We start from the raw sequence: 20,234 nt of genomic DNA, 5'->3' as shown, positions 1-20,234 counted from the left end.
ATATGGCTACCTATGCCAGATGTTTTGAGATAACATTACGATCATTTCATTTACTGCACCATCAGTTGCCCTGGATATGCCAGGCTGGGAATTCAGATTTTACTACCTCTATGGGCTAGTTTTATTTTGGACCAAAAATATTTAAAATTATTACTACATGCCTTGTTTTCTCAGGCTGAAAGAAATGGAAAGAATAATCTAGTGAAAGTTCAATCAATTTATATCTCAATGTAGGTGAGGTTTAAGCACATGCTTAACTCTCCCATTAAAGCCCATGGTTTCAAATAATGCCTTAGTTTTGGAGCGATTGTGACCCAAACAAAATACAACAATGTAAGGCAGAAGAGATGAAATCAACATACAACTTAGTTTTTTTTTCCAAATCATACATGGAAATCCTAAATTCTGTTTTCTGGATCTCTATCAATAACTGCCAAAAACCAATATTTATTTATTTATTTATTTATTTATTTATTTATTTATTTATTGGACTTGTATACCGCCCCATAGCGCCACAAGCACTCTCCGGGCGGTTTACATTTTTAATTATACCGGCTACACATTGCCCCCCCAGCAAGCTGGGTACTCATTTTACCGACCTCGGAAGGATGGAAGGCTGAGTCAACCTTGAGCCGGCTACCTGGGATTTGAACCCCAGGTCGTGAGCACAGTTTTAGCTGCAGTATAGCGTTTTAACCACTGCGCCACGAGGCTCTTCTAATATTCATGTTAAGCATTAAGTAAAGTAGACATAATTATTATTTTTCACCTTGACCCAATTTGAAAGAGAAGAAATACACACTGATATCACAGGCTAGTTTCATATCTTCTAAAGTGGATTTCATTTGAGGGAATATTTACAATAGCTTCTGCAAACAATTGCTATTTTCTATAGAGAAGATAAGCATGGCATCCTATAAAGAACCATCATTAATTTATCAGCTTTATTCTGCTTTGTTTGAATGCTGTTTGCAAGAGATGATTCATAGTTTTGGTCCTATGGAACGTGAGAGAGAAGGGCTTGAGATGCCAGGAGATCCTCAATGCATCCATCTGTGACCCACAAAATCTCCCTCCAAGGGTCTTGGATCTTCAGGCTGAACAAAGAGGGTATGGGGCATTAAGGGCTACTCAGGGAAGTGGCATTTTCCATAATTTGGGCAGCTATCTTTATTTTCTTTTTTCTTTTTAATCCAAGCTACAGCTTTTAGTGTAATGAACATAAAATAGAGCACTAAGGTACAGCTAGATAATGCAACCACGTTAGTTAATTGCATACTAGTTGCATCTCTAGTACATCAACTAACTACATACTACATGAACAGTTGGGCAAATCCACTAGTGCTAAAAGAAGCCACCTCCGTCTTTTCATTTCCTACAAAGGGGATCTAACCAAATAAGGCTTCGATCCAGATCTGTTCCCTACATGCTTACTTGGAAGTGAAAAAGTAAATCTACTGTATGCAGTATAGCATTAAAACAGTATACATTTTGGGCCTCGGTTTTGCCTTCTCCCAAAGCTGATTCCTCTTTTAATCGCAAACTCTTCAACCTATTTTATGAAGCAAATCCTGGATAAAAACGGTGTGGTTTTTTCCTTGTGACAATGGGCCAAAATAGGTAATGACACAGCTAATAAATGTTTGGGGACTGATGGAAGAGACCTATAATGAGACTTTGTCAAGCCCCCTTATACATGGGGGCAGCTCTGCATGAAGACTTTCTTTTGCAATGAAGACATTCAGTTAGATATGTCATTGTGAGATAGTTGTGCTTTTAGAGTAATCTCTTGGAAAACACAAAATACTCCCAATTTAAGGCTGTTCCCGGAAACTAATCATCTCTAGATATTTTCAGCTTTCCCCTATATTTGTAGCATAGAGAGACTGTTTACTTCAAAGCATTTTGACATTGCTTTCGCTAAACACATGTTTAAACAGCTGCTGTTCATTATAATAGGCTCTTTGCTTTCCATTTCTGCAAAGAAAAATGCTCAACATTACAGATTTTTACATTCACTTTCTCACTATGTGAAGTTTAAAACTGCATTTTTAAAAGCTGTATGGAAACAAGAGTGCACTGGTGAGTTAAAAATAATTGATTTTCATATTTGTTTAATCTATATACGCTTTGGAGACGGTAATTCAATATATTCGAAAGGGGAGGTATTCTTGAATATCCTGATCAGTGTTGACAGTCACTTTCTATGAATACACAGGTGATACCTCTTAGACAGGATGAAATGTCCACTATTCAAGATGGATTGCCCTCACTTTGAATAGATTTCTTTTTCCCTATAAGCCGATTGTTAACTGTGACTGACAAGACAGAATTGTGATGTCATCACAATCATGCACAATTCAAAACTAGTCAAGACCAACCCTGCCTCGAAAGAACTGCACTTAGTCTAAATAGGATCCTTCTTCCCTCTGTGGTATCAGCACATCCCAGTGGCTACATGATACTGGGATGGCATCACAGTGGACAGCAAAAAAAGAAACAAAGGCAAAATATATTTCCTTCCCATAGGGCAAGGAGAACAAGCAAGGCAAATTACATGCCCAGAGGTGCTTTTGTTGTTTAGTCGTTAAGTCGTGTCCAGCCCTTCATGACCCCATGGACCAAAGCACGCCAAGCTTCCTGTTTTCCACTGCCTCCCAGAGTTTGGTCAAATTCATGTTGGTAGCTTTGATGACCCTGTCCAAACATCTCATCCTCTGTCATCCCCTTCTCCTCTTGCCTTCACACCTTCCCAGCATCCCAGGGTCTTTTCCAGGGAGTCTTCTCTTCTCATGAGATCGCCAAAGTATTGAAGCCTCAGCTTCAGGATCTGTCCTTCCAGTGAGCACTCAGGGTTGATTTCCTTCAAAATGGATCGGTTTGTTCTCCTTGCACTCCAGGGGACTCTCAAGAGGCTCCTCCAGCACCACAATTCAAAAGCATAAATTCTTTGGCGTTCAGCCTTCTTTATGGTCCAGCTCTCACTTCCATACATTGCTCCTGGAAAAACCATAGCTTTGACTACGCGGACCTTTGTCAGCAAGGTGATGTCTCTGCTTTTTAAGATTCTGTCTAGGTTTGTCATTGCTTTCCTCCCAAGAAGCAGGCGTCTTTTAATTTTGTGGCCGCTGTCTCCATCTGCAGTGATCATACAGCCCAAGAAGGTAAACCCTGTCATTGTCTCCATATCTTCCCCTTCTATTTGCCAGGAGGTGATGGGACCAGTGGCCATGATCTTCGTTGTTTTTTTTTATGTTGAGCTTCAGACCATTTTTTGCGCTCTCCTCTTTCACCCTCATTAAGAGGTTCTTTAATTTCTTCTCATTTTCTGCCATCAGAGTGGTATAATCTGCATATCTGAGGTTGTTCATATTTCTTCCGGCAATCTTAATTCTGGCTTGGGATTCCTCCAGTCCAGCCTTTCACATGATGTATTCTGCATATAAGTTAAATAAGCAGGGGACAATATACAGCCTTGTTGTACTCCTTTCCCAATTTTGAACCTATCAATTGTTCCATATCCAGTTCTTACTGTTCCTTGCTGTCCCACATATAGATTTCCCAGGAGACATATAAGGTGGTCAGGCACTCCCATTTCTTTAAGAACTTGGCATAGTTTCCTGTAGTCCACACAGTCAAAGGCTTTTGTGTAGTCAATGAAGCAGAAGTAGATGTTTTTCTGGAACTCTCTGGCTTTCTCCATAATCCAACGAACATTAGCAATTTGGTCTCTAGTTCCTCTGCCCCTTCGAAATCCATCTTGTACTTCTGGGAGTTCTCGGTCCACTCTTGGCTTATCAAGAAATCCCAATGCAGTCACTATGCATCTATGCACTGTGCAAATTATGTACTGCATGGATTTATTTACAGGAGAAATGAGCACATACCAGACTAAGTTTATAGTAAGCAGCAATATATTACAAATACTGGTGACAAAAGGTAACTGTATAAACAAAGAACTCATTAAAACTTAGATAAAATATAAGGAGTTATCAGTACAAACACCAGAATCTTTACCCAGTTGCCACTGATAATGCCAGCAGATTCACATGGGGACTTGGTGCCAATTTAAAGGTAACAGTCAACGTGCCAAATTGATACAATTTAGAAACTTGGAATACACCCCATAAACACCGCTATTCAGATCAACATCGCAAGAGAACTCATTGAATGCTATTCTGAAGCATGAGATAATAACTCCTCACAGCAAGGCCTATGCCGCTCATGAAGATGCAGCCTTCTGAACAGGTTGATTCACCTGCATTTGCCTCAAATTACCAAAGCTACAATTCCTTTCTAAAAATCAAACTTTTCCCCACCCCACCCCCATCACTGCTGCCTTGAAGCGACCGGGCACAAGCGCTTCTAGGAATACAGCCTGGTCTCAAAAATAAAGAGAAATTAGGGGCGAAGGGCTGAGCAACATATAGACATTTTGAAACAAGGGAGCTGTGTCAGGTAAAACTACTGTACAAAGTTATTTTCCACAACTATTTTATCTTCTTGGCCTATATATATTATCTACAGATAATAACAGATCCCAAAACCAGTGCTAAACGCTGTGCTAAAGTCATTTTTTATGGAAGGCTTGGCAGGTTTAACTTGCATTCTCAGAGACCAAACAACCAAGTTTAGGACTGGATCACCCTTCCCTGTAGCAACCTACTTCTGGTGATCGAGGGATACATTTTGCTCTATGAATTAACATTAGAATCAGACATATCTGGCACAGACGCCATTAATGTTCTTTCCCTCTCTCATGTTCCTAGGTTATCTCTGAAGACTTCTTGAACTTGAACATTTTGATTAGCTAGGCTGGAGGTGGTGCGGCTTCTCCTGAAGTACCTGCAACATTATGTTACACCAATTCAATATCACTTTAGCTGTCTCAGGCATAACTGATCGTAAATACCTCACCAAATTTCAAATCCAAGGATTCTTTAGGATGAAGTCACAATTGTTACAGGGTTACCAAAGTGATATAGTACTGTAGTGTGGAGACACATATAGAATCTTTAAAAACAAGCAATTCTGAGGCAGCTATTTGTTTTGGACCCTGCTGTGGATAATGAATTCACTCATTATATAATGGCTAGTCGGCAGCACCTGTCTACTGCCCAACCTCTCCTTGGATCTTCCTTCCTTCCCCTTTAGTTGATCCAGTTCGTTTTATTAGCCAGTGACTTTTCACTTAATTCTGGCCCTCCTTGACAAGCCTTTAATTCTCAATCCAATCTCATTTCAATTTCTTGTCACTCTCCTATGTACTGTTCTGTTACAGATACTCTTTTGAGCTGTCATTCTGTTTCTCAGTTTAACAGTTATGCCCAATCTTATAACAACATTTTCATGTTGTGGCTCTGAGAGGAAGTTTTCATATATTAGTTTGGAATTTCTTCCGTTCCAGGGTGTGTTTCTTTGTGCAATTTAACATGGTGGTGGAAACAATTTGCTTTGCCACCATGCAAAGTTTATGTCTTCTTCTTATTTTAACTCTAACTCCTCCCTTTAAGTTTTAAAGTTCATGACATTCATTTATTTTAGTTTATTAACGACCAACTTGTTCTTATTTTCCACAAACTGATTTTTTTTTTCCATGCCAAGTGAACTGTAGTTTAATTCGTCCTACACTCCACATGCTTGTTTTTGGTAATTCCATACAAACTGTTACTTATCCTTTGGTATTCCATCCTATCATTATCACATTCATAAATTGATTCAGACTGGGTCTTCAAATTTTTCATTGGTCCAGTTGCCACTCATTGTGAATATGACATTATATATCTTGTTCATAATTCCAAATTCTCCACATCTGATCTCATAATTCTTCCACTTGCTGACTAAGATCAGCATGTATTTTTGATAATTTTTTTTATGATCATTCCCCACCCCCAGCCCTTGATGTATTTCACCCATGCCATTTTGGTAGGTCTCACAACTTTTTTTTTTTTTTTTTTTTTTTTTTGGTAGGGGTGTCCTTTCTCCCTCTCTGTATAAATGCTTCACATTCCCTCAATCCTTTGCTAATTTTCACTCTTCATGCTGTTATCTCTTAAGGCTGCTCCTCATTTGACAATGGCAGGATTAAGTGATTAATTGAATGTGTGAATGAGCAATCACAGATCAAACAAAACAGTTAGAACTTTCATTATCACCTCAATTTTTTTTCAATGGAAGTCTTCATAAATTCATATATCACAAGATATATATGCATGTGTGAAACAGTGCCCGCATCACTTGTTATCAGCTCAAGTTTTCAGCAAAAATTTCATACTGACTATGCTCTAGACGATCTTTCATATTCAACCTTTATTTTCTTCTCATCCTCTTTGAGTCATTCCTGTCTGGATGTTCAAGTGCCACTAATGGATTCATATAGGTATACATAAAACACAATCTAGTAAACTGAGTGCACAGTTCAATGTGACCATTTTGGATACCTATCACAGTTCTGGGCTTCTGCATTTCTTAGAAAGGGCCCTCTTTTCAGAAGGCAAGCCATAATAAAGTGGAAGCAGAACAAGGAAATAGAAATATATTTTATGCTTTAATAAGACTACAATTCATTTTGCATTACAAAATTCCTTAGCCAGCATGGCCAGTGGTCATATGTGTTGTAAGATCGACAGGTTACCCACCTGTAATTGTAGTTCTTTGCATGGCCCTCTGTGATTCACACCCTGGGTGATTCGTGCCTGAGCGGAGCCTCATTGGAAGATTTTAGAGCTTCTTGTGGTAGCAAGAAACACATTAGAATATGCCCCTCTCCACCCGTATAAGTACTTTGGTGCCAAGCGTCCTCTTTCAGTTGTATCAACTGCCGCTTTATAGTAAGCAAACAATGGTGTGAAAGAGGGGAGGACGGGCGGGATGTGTGAATCACAGAGGTCCACTCGAAGAACTACAATTACAGGTGGGTAACCTGTCATTCTTCTTTGTGGCCCCTGTGAATCACACCCTGGGTGACTAATAAGCTGTCTTACCCGGAGGCAGGGTGTCATGCCAAGGTATAGGCTAGACAGCACGCCCAAATGGTGCATCAGACTTCTGCCGGAGGTCAAGTCTATAATGACAGATAAACATGGATGGCTGTGCCCAAGTGGCAGAGGTGCAGACGTCTGGAAGAGGTACACCACGGAGAAAGGCTGTAGACGCTGCCACTGCCCTGGTGGAGTGAGGGCGAACCACTCTAGGGGCTGGTTGTCGAGCAAGTTGATAAGCCAAATGAATGGTAGAGGCGACCCATCTGGAGATAGATTGGGAAGTCAACTGACAGCCTTTTGTAGGTAGCTGATGGTTTATGAAGAGACGAGATGACTGTCTAAAAGGCTGTGTATGTTGCAGATAAAAAGCAAGAGCTCTTCTGACATCTAACATATGGAATATTTTTTTTCTTGCTTTGAAGAAGGTGACAGAAAAAATGAAGGAAGGACAATCGGCTGAGAAAGATGAAATTGAGAGACAATTTTGGGGAGGAAGGAAATGTTCATGAATAACTTCACCTTATTGAGAAAAATTGTACATAAGGGTAGTCATAGCATAAAGCTGCCAGTTCACTAGCTTGTCAGGCTGAGGTGATGGCTACGAGAAAAGCTGTTTTAAAGGTGAGGAGTCTTAAGTCAGTTGTAGCTAATGGCTCAAAAGGAGCTTTGGTAAGCTGTTTCAAAGCAAGAGTTAATGACCATTGTGAAGAGGGAGGTCAAGTATCGGGGTAGATATGAGAGAGACTTTTAAGAAAATGTTTCATTGTTATATGTTTGAAGAAGTTTGCTGCTGGAGAATTTGGAGATTGGTATGATACTGTTGCCAAAAGGTAGACTCTCAAGGATGAGATGGAGAGGTCCTTGGATTTGAGATGTAGGAGGAAGTGGAGAACAGTGAAAAGTGATGGCTTGATGGAGGATGATGAGGAAGATTTGGTGAAGGATTGAAATTTCTTCCATTTGTACAGGTAGGCTTTCCTTGTGGATGGTTTTTTGGCATGATGAAGAATATTCATTAATGAGGGAGAATCCTCCATGCTGCCAGGTGCAGAACAGGTAAGTTTGGGTGTAGGAGTTGTTCTGTGTGAGAAGGTGTGGCAGTTGTTCTGTGTGAGAAGGTGTGGCAGGAGGGGGAGATGGTGGATGTCTGATGGGAGACTGTGAACTGGGAACCAAGTCTGTCTTGGCCACCAAGGGGCTATAACGATGGCATTGGTTTTGTCTTGTTGTAGACGGATGACAACTTTGTGGAGGAGAGGGAACAGCAGAAAAAGGTAAGTAAGAGTAGGTGGTAGCCATTTTTTATGATTGAGAGTATCCAGGAATCTGTGGTGATGAATTCCCATGCATGTAAGTGTTTCCAGAGAGCAGGTTTGGTGGTGTGGGTGGCAATCTCAGTCAGAGGCATGTCAAATATGGTGTTTGGGTTTCCGGTCATTCCGCCTAGTGGCAGGCTGTTGCAGGGTTTTGACTCTTTGGTTTTCGAAGTATGGATTGTAAGAGGTTTATCGGGAGGGTCTCATTTGAACCTCTGGTACAAGTTAAAGGGTTGTTTCCATTAATTTTGTTGAGGACTTTGCTGATAGGAAGGGTAAACTCCCCAACATCTGGCTGCTGAACATTTCTTTTGTACGTTCTCTAGTATGTTGTCAGTTTCAGCATGGAAAAGACCTGCTCCATTGATGGGGAGGTCTTTGCTACGTGCTCAAGCATCTCCAGCTAAGCCGGCCATTCTGAGCCAGGAAAAACGGCGTAGGGCTACTGAAGTGGCCATGGGCTTGGCTGTGGCGTCTATGGTACGGCGGGTGGAAAGCATCTGTTGTTCAGCAACAGAGAGACCTTCTTGTTGGAAGGTTTGAGCTAGTATCCTTTTATCCTCTGTCAGGGATTCAATAAAGGTGGACATGTTGTCCCAGAGGAAGCGTTGGTAAGCTCCCATGGCTCCTTGATAATTAGTGACTTGCATGGTGAAGGCTGGCGAAGAGTAAAGCTATCTCCCCATGGAGTCTATTTGTCGGCTGTCTTTATTTGGTGGTATGAGAGACTGTTGGTGTGGAGATCTCGATTGAGAGGCGTCAACAAATATAGAATTTGGAGCAGGTTGTTTTTGGAGGAAAATGGCTCCTGGGTCATGGATTCTATAGAAGTTATCAATCCACTTAGACATGGTATGGGAGGAAGCTGGTTTTGTCCAGGATCTCTGCACAGTACTAAGGAGAGATGGTAACATAAATATGTGCACCTTTGTGATTCTATTTTTAGAGATCGGATCATATAGATGATCATCTGGTTCTGTTGATGGTCAGTGGATTTGCAGATCAAGGGATTTAGCCATGTGAATCATAAGCTGGGCATAGGTCTGGAAATCCTCTGCCTGTGACGGCGGGTTGGTATTGAGAATGCCAGACTCTGGAGAGGTAAGTAATACCGATGAAGTCTGCAGCCTAGATCCATGGTCAGAGTCATCAAGGTCGTGTCTGGAGTTGATGGACTGTCGATTGACTTCAGTGTTGAGAGGCTGAGAGTTGTAGTATTGCTGGTTATGAGTCGAAAAAGTTGAAGCCAGCATGTCCATGGACATTTGTCGATGTCAACTATCATCAACATCGAAAGATGGTGGTTGAGCACCAACAGATCTCGAATGGTAGGGATGTACCTCAGTGTCAAGCTCTGTGTCGGGTCGATGACTTGGATTTACCGGAGGACGGGAACTGTCTTGATGTAATGGGATGGAGTGTGTGTCCATGGACCAGGATGAATATCAAGGATCATTGATATCAGAACCTGTGTCTCTGTGATGTTGAAACAGAGGTTGCTGATGCAATGGCATAGCAGTAGAATAAACAGCTGCTAGTGATACCGAGTGTGAAGAGTGATTTCTGTCATCTATTGTAGTAGGAAAGTATTAGGAGGCTGGCGCTGCAAAAGCCTCACGTGTGGATGAAATCTGCTTGACGGTCCGAGGTTTCTTAGATACCAAGTGGGGAGCAGGTTGAGGTATAGCCACCTCTCAGTGATGTAGCCGCTTCAACACCTATGGTTGTAGAGAGGCAGGCTGACTACTTGATGGTATTATCAAACTGTGAAAAACAACTGGTCAACTAGTCAGTGCAGTTTGTCAACCAGAGCACTGGTTAGGGCAAATGGCAACCCGATGCGAATGCTGAGTGTGCATTTAAATCACATGCAATGAAGCGATCTGTCAAGATTGTTGATGTCAACAGTTCTGGTCAGGGGTTGGTGGATGATCCGAGGGCATCGAATATGGAACAGCGTCGAGCCATTCAGGATGGAAATCCTTGTGTGACAGAATAACCGAAGGATTGCTGGAAGGAATAGAAGGTTGTGGACTGGGAGGAGAGGATGTTAGTCGGTTGACTCTATCATCCCATTCTAGAGACTGAGAACAGGATTGATGGGACAGAAGTCTGTCATCATCTGAGGGAGATCTGACCGAAATCGATTCAGAGAGTTGTTGTGGTGGGATGTTTGCAGGCTTGGACTCTTTAGCTCGTTTAGGAGGAACAAGCTCCGGAGCTGGAGCAGCTTCAGTAGGTCTCTGATGTTTAGAAATAGTTTTCAAAGTCGAGGACTTTGGTATCGAGGGTTTCGGTTTGTGTGTCTTTGAGATCTTAGACGATGCAGATAGAGAATCGGAATGAACTCGTGTAGCTGATGGATGTTGTTTGGATTATTCAGTAACAGCTTTTTCCATTGCTTTGGTTTGGGAAGTGGCCCTACAGGGAGGTTGAGCCATTTGAACTGATTGTAAGGATTGTTCCCAAAGTCGGAGTTTTAGCCTCGAGAGGCGAGATCGAAGAACTCAGCGTTTAGAATTTTTACTATGGGTACAGGAGGAAGTTTGATGTTGTTCTCCCAAACAGAAAAGGCACTTCGCGTGTCTGTCGGAAAGTGGAATCTTATTATCACAGACAACGCAGTGCTTAAACGGGCCCAAAGGGGCCATGAATAGGAGAAAATAATAGAGGAGAAAAACCAGTGATTAAAGTGGGGAGGGTGCTGCGGCTGGAGGCCGAGTGAGGGGAAAGGAAAAATCTCTGATGACAATGAGTTTAGTCTAATAGTTTAAAAGAAAAAAGATTGCTAACAGGAAGAAATCAAGAATAAGCTCTCTTTCTCTTTTACTCACAGAAGCAGAATTATGAGGCTCTCAACACAGCGGTTGAAAGAAAACTGAAAGGGGACGCTTGGCGCCAAGGTACTTATAGGGGTGTGAAGGAGCATATTCTAATGTGTTTACTGCTCCACAGAAGCTCTAGAACCTTCCGATGAGGCTCCGCGCAGGCACGAATCACCCAGGGTGTGATTCACAGAGGCCACGAAGAAAAACTAATGTAGTCCAAAAAATAACTTATGTGAGAGCCAGGTGGGAGTGCATTTCATAATACATTGTGTGATAAACTTGAATGCACTGAAAAGTCAGCTGTTCCATTGAGCAAGCCCATGAATAAATTTAAAGTAGTCCATAAGATCCTAGCTCTTTGTCTTCCTGTTTACTGTTATTCAGAGCTATTAATTATATTGCCAGAAACTTCCAATTACATAACTCTTTAGAAATGCTCCTTCCTTTCTCTTCACTAGAAATAAGGTCTAGTCCTCAAAAACTCCTTGTGCAATTATTGTAGTACTTTCGGGCTCTACAGCTATGGAGACAGTTCATTCCTTTTTCAAATGAAGCACTTGTACACTGTTCAAGTCTGCTCTGTCTTGTCATTACATGCCATTCAACTATATCCTGCTTTTGGTGTGATGCATTAAATTAATGTATCAGAGCAAAAGCATCTAGAAACCCTAAAACGTCAACTGTAAAATGACTTACTTCCTACACAAATATGACATCAACACTACCTGTTGCCAAAAAAGAGAGAGAGATGAATGATCTTCTAACAGAAGAGGCAAACCTGCATCCTTTTGTTAAGGAATGGCATTCAGTCTCAAGGACTACCACATTAGGTAGCTCAATAGCTAGACAACTATCCTGGGAATTAGAGTTAGCTCTTAGGTGAAAAGATATCAATTCTGTTGTTGTGTATATGCATTGAAGTGGTGGAGAAATATTTTTTTAGATGGAGCTTGAGAAGCAAGCATACATACATAACATCAGGCTGTGAGATACAACAGCAGCTGCAAAATATTTGTTGGAATATGTCCCAGTCAATACCCTTGGGGAATGCATCATGCAATACAATCAACTGTCAGAATTTACTTCAATAGTATACTGGGAGCAGTGTGTTTCTTTCTTCATTAGAAGGCAAATGGTTCCTAAAGATGAACGACTACTTCCAGAAATTGTCTCCTACAAGTTGAAAGGACTCCTTACTTCCATAGGAGGCTCCTGATCCAGTGGCACAATGCTGCTTATAGAACAAGGATGGAGGCTATTTTTGTCAATCTCTACTTTTCCTCCTTCAGCCCTTTATGCCACCTGAAACAATTCTATGGGAGTTTAAAGACCCTCCAGAACAGTGAGGCAGATGGCCCTTGGATATCAAGAGAGGGGAGTACAGCTTAACTGGCAGAAGCATTTTGAATGATAATCTATTAAGGAGATCCGAACAACACTCTGATGCCAACCCAAAGTCATTTCTTTACTCATAGATATGTAATCAATTGAACACTGAAATTATTTATTGTCCATCATTTGTACAGTTCGCTCCCTCCCCCATATATCTGGCCATCCAAACTGTTTTCAGAAAGCATTGCTTTAGATATTGCGATCTTCATTATCACTATCGGTCAGCAAGCTCAAAATACATGACTGTAGTCATAATGCTGCTTTAGAGTAGACCTACTAAAACTCATGAGATTTCACTCTTTCACAGTTAACTAAGTCCAACTGATTTTAACATTACCGTGTTCCATCTTAGCAGACTATGGAGCCTCATTAGTGGGAGAATCATAATAACATCTGAGTTCTGATAGCAGGAGGGTTAAGTGAGAGCTGAAGCAATTCTGTCATTGCAACAGTCACTGAAGTTGGTGAAGGCATTATCAGCCAAATCACTCTAAATGACAGATGGTCACATGCATTTTGCCAGCTTTGGAAATTCTCCCTTACCTAATACATTTTTTTAATTGGCCAGGGAAACAAATTTTCCCTTAGAAAAATAAACATAAGGCATTTTTTTTCCTGCTGGGAAAAAAACATCCAAAAAAAGAACAGAAACACAGCATCAACTAAAAAACTCAAAGGAGTTGAGATAACTTTTTTATTTCATAGAAGTCTTCTTTGCGCCCAATGTTTAGGAAGGAAGGCAGGAAGGAAGAACATGTTAACATGCAACTTTACTATCATCCCATTCACATTTCATATCATGGATTCTGAACACTAAATGGGATTAATACCTAGGAATTATTTTTAAAATAATGCTGTGTTTTAGAAATGGCACCCGATCTGCATTTTTCTACTCCGTTTTGTACAAGCCAGAGAGTGAAGCAGGAGAAGCAAGAGCAGGAGATGAGAGTGGGATCGGACAAGCGGTGACTGGAAATGGAGAAGCCTGGGAAAAGAGGGCTGGTTCATGGTTTCTGCCCCTGGCTGACCAACTGTTGATCTTGCTTTGGAGTAGAAAGGAGAGGGAGAGAAAAAGAGAGGGTTCCTGTGGATCCAGCAGAACATTATTATCATTTTTGAAAGACAGCAGCAGGTGTGGTAGTCGGGAAACACTTCCCCAATTTATGACATTCCCCAACTTCCATCTGCTGCCACCGCCAAAACAGAAAGAGGAGCTTCAGTGTAAATTTTCCTTTTCTTCGTATTAGTACACCTCAAAACAGGATGAGTGTTGAAAAGGGGTTCATACCTGTTTGCCACTAACCCACAGTAAATAACTTTCTTCCCGATTATTGTCAAGATATAGTTCCAACCATGTTTTAATCTGTTAAAATGCCACAGGACCCACCAAAATAGAAGCAGCCCTCCAAGAGGGGGCCCTTAAACCTGGACTCTTCTGTTCTCTCTTCTCCGCCAAGTCCTGGAAGAAAGTAGAATATTTTCTCTCTGCTCTGCCTAATGCTTGGATTCTCACTTCATTGCAGACTAATGAGCGTGAGGGAAGAAACACCTTTCTTACAGGATCAGAGGCCTTTTGATGTGAGGTAGGTCTACTGCAGCTAAGGGAATAAAATGTGTTTTCTTCTGGGGAAGTTAGGGGTTTTTTAAGAAAAAAACAAAATTAAAATATTCATCTTCTTCTGTGCTGAAGTACTTTTGTGTCCCTGCAGAAAGGTAACACTAAGAAAAGAAAAGAAGATAAACATCTCCAAGGGATAAACGTTTTTCCCCTTTTGGGGAAAGCAGGTCTTAAAATTTTTAAATGTTTTGGCTGTTACTTTTAAAACAAAATTATTTTTACTCCAAAATACTCATATGCTCTTGAAGAGTGGCAACATTCTTTTTTTTAAAAAAAAACCCTCAAAGGAGTAAACTTTGCTTTTCTTCCAAAGAAACGGTGCCGTACAGAAAATTCACAAACATTTCCACATTCAGAAATTCTGCTTTCTGGCAGAAGAACATAAGCCATAAGGGAATAGTGGAATGGTGGAACAGAATAGGAAAGGACTTGCTCAGGTTGAATTTTATTCTTGCCCTAGCTACATCTGAGGGCTTCCATTCTCAGAGGAGAGGTCCAAGGTAAGAGACTGGTGATATGAGGAAATTTGCCTGTGCTCATTTTATGATTCAGACAAGCTGTCTCCAGATGGTGAGATGGCCTGACAAGGATTCTGAAGGCTTTATAAGCCTCTTGCACCAAATTGTCATTTGTGCAGTTCAGGCAATCAGAAAGAGGAAGCACAGAAGGTCAGAAAAATTGATCAGGAAGGCACAACAACCTATTTGATGCTTCTCCTATTTAACAACAAGAAAAGCAGCAAGTATGTTGGATTAGTGCAATTCCACTAAAAACTGGCTTTGCAAATGTGCAAGCACTCTTCAAAAGAAAGACAGGGGAAAACACCTCACCCCTTAGCTGTGATAAAAATTTTTTAATGTTGATTGTTTGTATTTTATTTTACACTTGCTCACTTAGCACATGAGGAAGAAACAGGGCTTGTTTTACATTCCCACAAGGGACAGGCACAACCATAGGAGCAAAAGCATTCCAAGGTTGGCAAACCGAGTACCCAGATAACTGAGGTTTGGGGGGGGGGGGAATGTGCAGCTTGTATAATTATGTTGTAAACTATCTAGAAAGTGCTTTAAGCAACATCAGATGGTATACGATCAGACAGCTCGTACATGCAGCACACTTTCCTTTTTTGCATTGCCTTTTCTCATTCTCTCCTTTACTTGACTCAAAGAAGTTGCCTGCCACTGAACCAGACCATTGGTCTTATCTGTGCTGCTGTCTACACTGACTCAGAGCAGCTCTCCATGGTTTCACTCTGTCTTCATCAAATTCACCTGGAACATCACAATTTTAACTTGTGTCTTCTTCCTGGAAAGTTGTTTGCTTGCCTTCTCTGGAGCAGGAACACTACTGGCCATGTGCAGCAGCAGTGCCCCCCCTCCTCATTTTTGCATGGACCCATTACATTGAGTGGAAAGTCCAAGCATTAATCAAGCTTTGGTGGACCAGTTCAGAGCTTGCAAGCCAACAGAAAAGCATGCACCATCACTAGTGCTTCTTTCTGGGAATGGGAGATATAGGTGCTAAGAGGAAGAGTGAGAGCATGAAGATTGTCTAATAGCCATCATCATCATAGGCATCCTTCAGTCTCAAGAGACTATGGTGCAACCAAAAAAAGTTGCATTTAAACCAGAGGTGGACAATTTCTAGAGGTCTGGGAGCCACATCAGCCCAACCCTGGATACTGAAAAGCCACATCCACTCCTATGACCCTCACCTTCCTTCCTAAAAAATTCTTATAAAAATGAGGGTATTGAAAAAGCTGCCTTGTACCTTCTAATGGCCAAAAGGATTTTTTTAAAAGTAAAATGTAGAAATGTATGGTCTGGGGAGCAGTAGGCCCCTCAAAATAGGGTAAAATTATCCCCGATGTCCCCAAAGGCAAAGAGGAACTTTGTCAGCCCATTTTAAAAGATACATTTGGGGTGTGGGAAGTGCTTGGAGGCAGAGCGCTCAGGGCCCTACGTGAAGCCCTCAAGACTGCCCATTTCTCCTATTATATGCCCAGCCTCCTGTACAGAGAAGTTCGGTTCTGCACCTTCTTCACAGCCAAGTAAAGTTCTATTCTACCAAGCCTTCTAATGAGCATCATCATCCAGAAGCTCACAAACTGTCCCCCTTCTTTTAGATTAATGTTTCCGCACATAACTGGTTTCCTCCACTGAAATCTTCCTTTTGTGCATGGAGAGTGCCATTTTAGTTCCAGAAAAAGTCCACACACAGAGGATGACTTTGCTATTAAAACACATGGTATTTAAAACAGAGCATAGATTTATTCCTGTTATGGAAGCTGGGCTTCTTACAACTGAAAGGTTGCCACTGGAATGCAGATTGAAACTGTCCTTTCAATGTACATTAGCCTGGCTCCATGAAGATCTACACTCTGAGAAGTTTGCCTTTGATATGTAGAATATGAACCAATGTGCTATTAAAAAAATCAGAATAATATTTTTCTTTATACTTCCTGTTGCAGCAGCTGTGGGAGAGAGAGAGAGAGAGAGAGAGAGAGAGAGAGAGAGAGAGCAGGGCAGCCCCACAACAGTAATGGCTTCCGCCTTCCCAGATCACTTGACTTTGGTAAATAATCGATAGAGTTGTGCACACATGTCATAGTGGTAAGGAATATAATGAAACACCATCAGAACAAAATAAGAGAAGACTCACGGCAAGGGGAAAATAAACTATGATTACACGACTGGCCACCCGAAATGATCTGATAATGAGTCGATAATAGGTGTGTGTACCCAGAACAGGAATAGTTCATGCATAACATTTTCATTGCAAGTCTCAGCTGTTCTCTTATTATCTCCCAGATCTGTATTGCTAAAGCCGGCCCGAAGGGAATCCCACCCTCGGGGCTGAGGGATAGCTTGATTCCCCTTTCTTCCTCTTCCTATGCCCGCATGGCATAGGAAGAGGAGGGAAGGGATCAAAGCGGAATCAATGTGATCCCCCAAAGGCAATAGGGCTACAGGATAGCTTGAGTCGGGCTTTCCTCCTCTTCCTATGTAGCGTAGCATAATAAGGCTGTGGGAGTCGGGACTATCTAAAAAAATGACTCAATGAACTGACCACTGATTTGTGTTTTGTTGGACCACTGTGGAGTAATTCGTGGTTCATGGGTTGTCAAGTTTGATGACCCACGAACCAAGATGAAGTGCCATTTTGGCACTTCATCCCCATCTCTAATCGTGAGTACAGAAGAACAATATCCCACGTTCATAAACTGGAGGTTTTTTGAAGAATTGACTCTAAGCTCTGGGAAGGCAGGTTGAAGCAGGTGATATGTCAGAGTTGCTAAATCAAAATTTAAAGGGATAAACACACACACACACACACAAAACCCTTTCCCCATGGGCTGTATTTTCCACTACAGACCTGACAGTACGTCACAGAAAACCATTATATGCAAATCAGGAGTCAGTCTTGGAAAGACTGCCTCTTTAACAATCTTTTACACTGGCAAGTCTTCTTCCCATCCCTTGTTGGTTTAGCATCACATCTGTACTGGAACTAACATGGGTTACTATTTAACAGTTTCAATCAGGGCTTGAAGTAGGTTTCTGGTCCCTGACTAGGGTTAACAGGGATGTGGATGCCAAGTGAATTTAATAGGAAAGCATCAAGAACTAAGGGGAAACAAAGTCTATTTCAGACTCACAGATAGTTTGTTTTTTTCTCCTGTTCATCACTACCTCCATTACCAACATCACCACTAAGTTAAAAATAAACTCCAGTTTTCTGCTTAGATTGTGCAGCGCAGAGGTGGGCAATATGTAGCCCTCCAGATGTTGCCGGAGTGCACCTCTGAGTATTTCACACCACTAGCTATGCCAGCTAGGGCTGAGGGGAGCTGCAGTCCACTAACATACGGAAGCTGCCCTTTGGCCACTTCCTTTGTAGCACGAAGGGAATCCCACACTGGGGGAGTAGCTCTTGCTCATAAACTCTGGCAAGAAACAAAATGTCACCATCCTATTCCAAATTCTAAGCTGATACATTTTTTTACATCCTTACGAGAAACATATGTTTCCTAAGAAAAAGCTCATTTTAATTGACTCAAATTCAGTACTTGATGGCATAAAGCTTCTCCGAATGGTATCCCCAAGGCTCTGTACCATTTCATGAGAGTTGTCTACATCTACAATCTATATCTATATAGACATCTACATTTCCCTTCTCTCACTCACAAACCTTGCAATTCCGATCCATTTATCTCCTCTCAAACATTCCTCCAAACAGTAGGGAAGAAAGGAGCTGGGGGAGAAAATGAAAGAAAATAATTGAGGCTGAACAGGGATCTCTGGTGCTCTGAGCACCACAATCCACACAGTTCAACTATTAATAATGTAAAAAGGGATGCTTTGTGAAGTCAGGAGCATCCTCTGATTCAGATACCTGACATCCACTAGAAAAGACTTCTAAAAAACCTGAGCTGGTTTGATTTACCTGAAAATGCCCGAACCACCCTCCCTGCCCCCAAAAGGCAGTGGGGGCGGAGGGGGGACACACAAACGAAACTGCTGTCGTGGAGATGGTCGCTGGTCCATCTTGATCATTACTGTCTAATTGGTTGGCACTGCCTCTCCAAAGGCACAGCCAGAGGCTTTTTCTCAGCCTTGCTGCTTGACATGATCGTAACTGGAGTGCCAGAAACCAAGCTTTCTTTCTTTTAAATCAAATGAAGGACACAGCACAAAAATTAGCACACGGCAAGGATGTTTTAAAATGAAGTAAAGTAAAAAAAAAAAAGATTCATTAGAATTCTTCCTTTCCTTGCGGAAGATTGATTTCTTCATAAAAGCAGACGGGATTGAGTACCAGCAGCACCTTTCTTCCTTTTCTTTAAAAACAACCTTGTGTGCCCGGGCATTGGGAGAAAACAAGAGTGGCAAATACCCTCCTAGCATGCTTATCAATCATTCTGTCTTATGATATTAGTAAGAAGGAAAAAGGTATACCTGCATCTCACTGTGTGCAAGTGAGTGGGTGTGTTAATAGCTAGGGCAAATAGCAGGTCCGTGTAGCTGTCAGCATCACATCTGCTTCATCCTAGGCTAAATGGACCTTTAATCTGAATACAGCAGTCTCAGGGCAATTCAGTAGCCACTGCTGCTCATTACTACTGGCAGCATTCAGCACACTGTACATGATTTTGTGACACTAATTGAAATGCAGAAGGGTAAGCATTTCATTTTGGCTGGGGAGCTGCAGAAGTGTGCACTTTATTTATTCTGCCAGATATTTACAGAGGCATATATGAGAAGCATAACAAAAATGTTATTGCTAAATGTGCTTCACCAAAAATTATATTCCAAGTAGAGACTCTTACTAATGCAATTGTTTTAACCACTACGGGCTCTAATGGAAAGTAATTATTATAAAGCAATGATATATGCAGCTGAAGAGGAAAGCAGTGCATAACAGCAAAGACAGCTATTGTCTGTCAGCTCAGCAGGCAACTCACACTTTGATTTTATTTCTTTTGATGTCCGACAGGAGTGTTTTGAATTGGGATCTCATTGCATGTACAGGGCATTGTTCTGCTCTAAAGGCCTAGCAATGTCATTCTGCTTGGTACTGGCTTTCCTCCACAATTGTCCAAATCAAATACCTCTCAAATGTCTTCCAGCCTACACATATCCATCAAAGTCACCAGCGCTTCGTTAGTTTTGAAACACTGAGACCATGAAAGTTTTGCTTCTGATGTGTATGCCTTTTCGCTTATAGTCACACTGCAAAGCGTGTATAGACATCACTGTTGTGATGAAAAAGGTCTCCCATGAAAATTTCAAACACTCTCAACCAATTTGATAGAAGTTTTCTTCAAGAAGAATTTCAAAGAAGAAGAAAATCCAGAGAATTTCTCATGGATGAGGGTCAGAATTCTTGTGGTTGCCTTAGTTACATTGGGGCTGAGGAGTGTGTGTCACTGAACTGTCATCTGTGTGGCAGCTGGCAGTCACCTCCAGCCTCTCACACTTTAATAAGAGTCCAAACAAAGATCTCAGAAGGCAATACCTTTCCTAGGCTCTTTCTAGATCAGGAAGCATTGGCAGGCAGGGAAGCTGCAAAGTAATGAAGAAATATGTAACGGAAA

The 20,234-nt window shown here is 41.5% G+C and overlaps 1 protein-coding gene and 2 long non-coding RNA genes across 5 annotated transcripts in view; 1 reads left to right on the top strand and 2 right to left on the bottom strand.

The window, feature by feature from the left end:
* The window catches only part of LOC144588205 (uncharacterized), a 24,824-nt gene extending 10,547 nt beyond the window's left edge, over nt 1–14,277 (bottom strand). Inside the window, exon 1 of the long non-coding RNA XR_013543620.1 lies at nt 11–14,277. This is a non-coding gene — a long non-coding RNA (uncharacterized LOC144588205). The remainder of the gene's footprint in view (nt 1–10) is intronic.
* Nucleotides 1–20,234, bottom strand: part of MACROD2 (mono-ADP ribosylhydrolase 2) — a 1,236,456-nt gene that overhangs the window by 340,293 nt on the left and 875,929 nt on the right. The window lies entirely within an intron of this gene.
* Nucleotides 14,041–20,234, top strand: LOC144588209 (uncharacterized). The gene is made up of 2 exons (XR_013543647.1): nt 14,041–14,106; nt 14,233–20,234. It is a non-coding gene; the product is annotated as an uncharacterized LOC144588209 (long non-coding RNA).

Source organism: Pogona vitticeps, chromosome 1, assembly GCF_051106095.1.
Source record: "Pogona vitticeps strain Pit_001003342236 chromosome 1, PviZW2.1, whole genome shotgun sequence".
NCBI lineage: Eukaryota > Metazoa > Chordata > Lepidosauria > Squamata > Agamidae > Pogona > Pogona vitticeps.
Note: the sequence above shows the minus strand (reverse complement) of the source record. Positions and strands in the feature narration are given on the sequence as shown.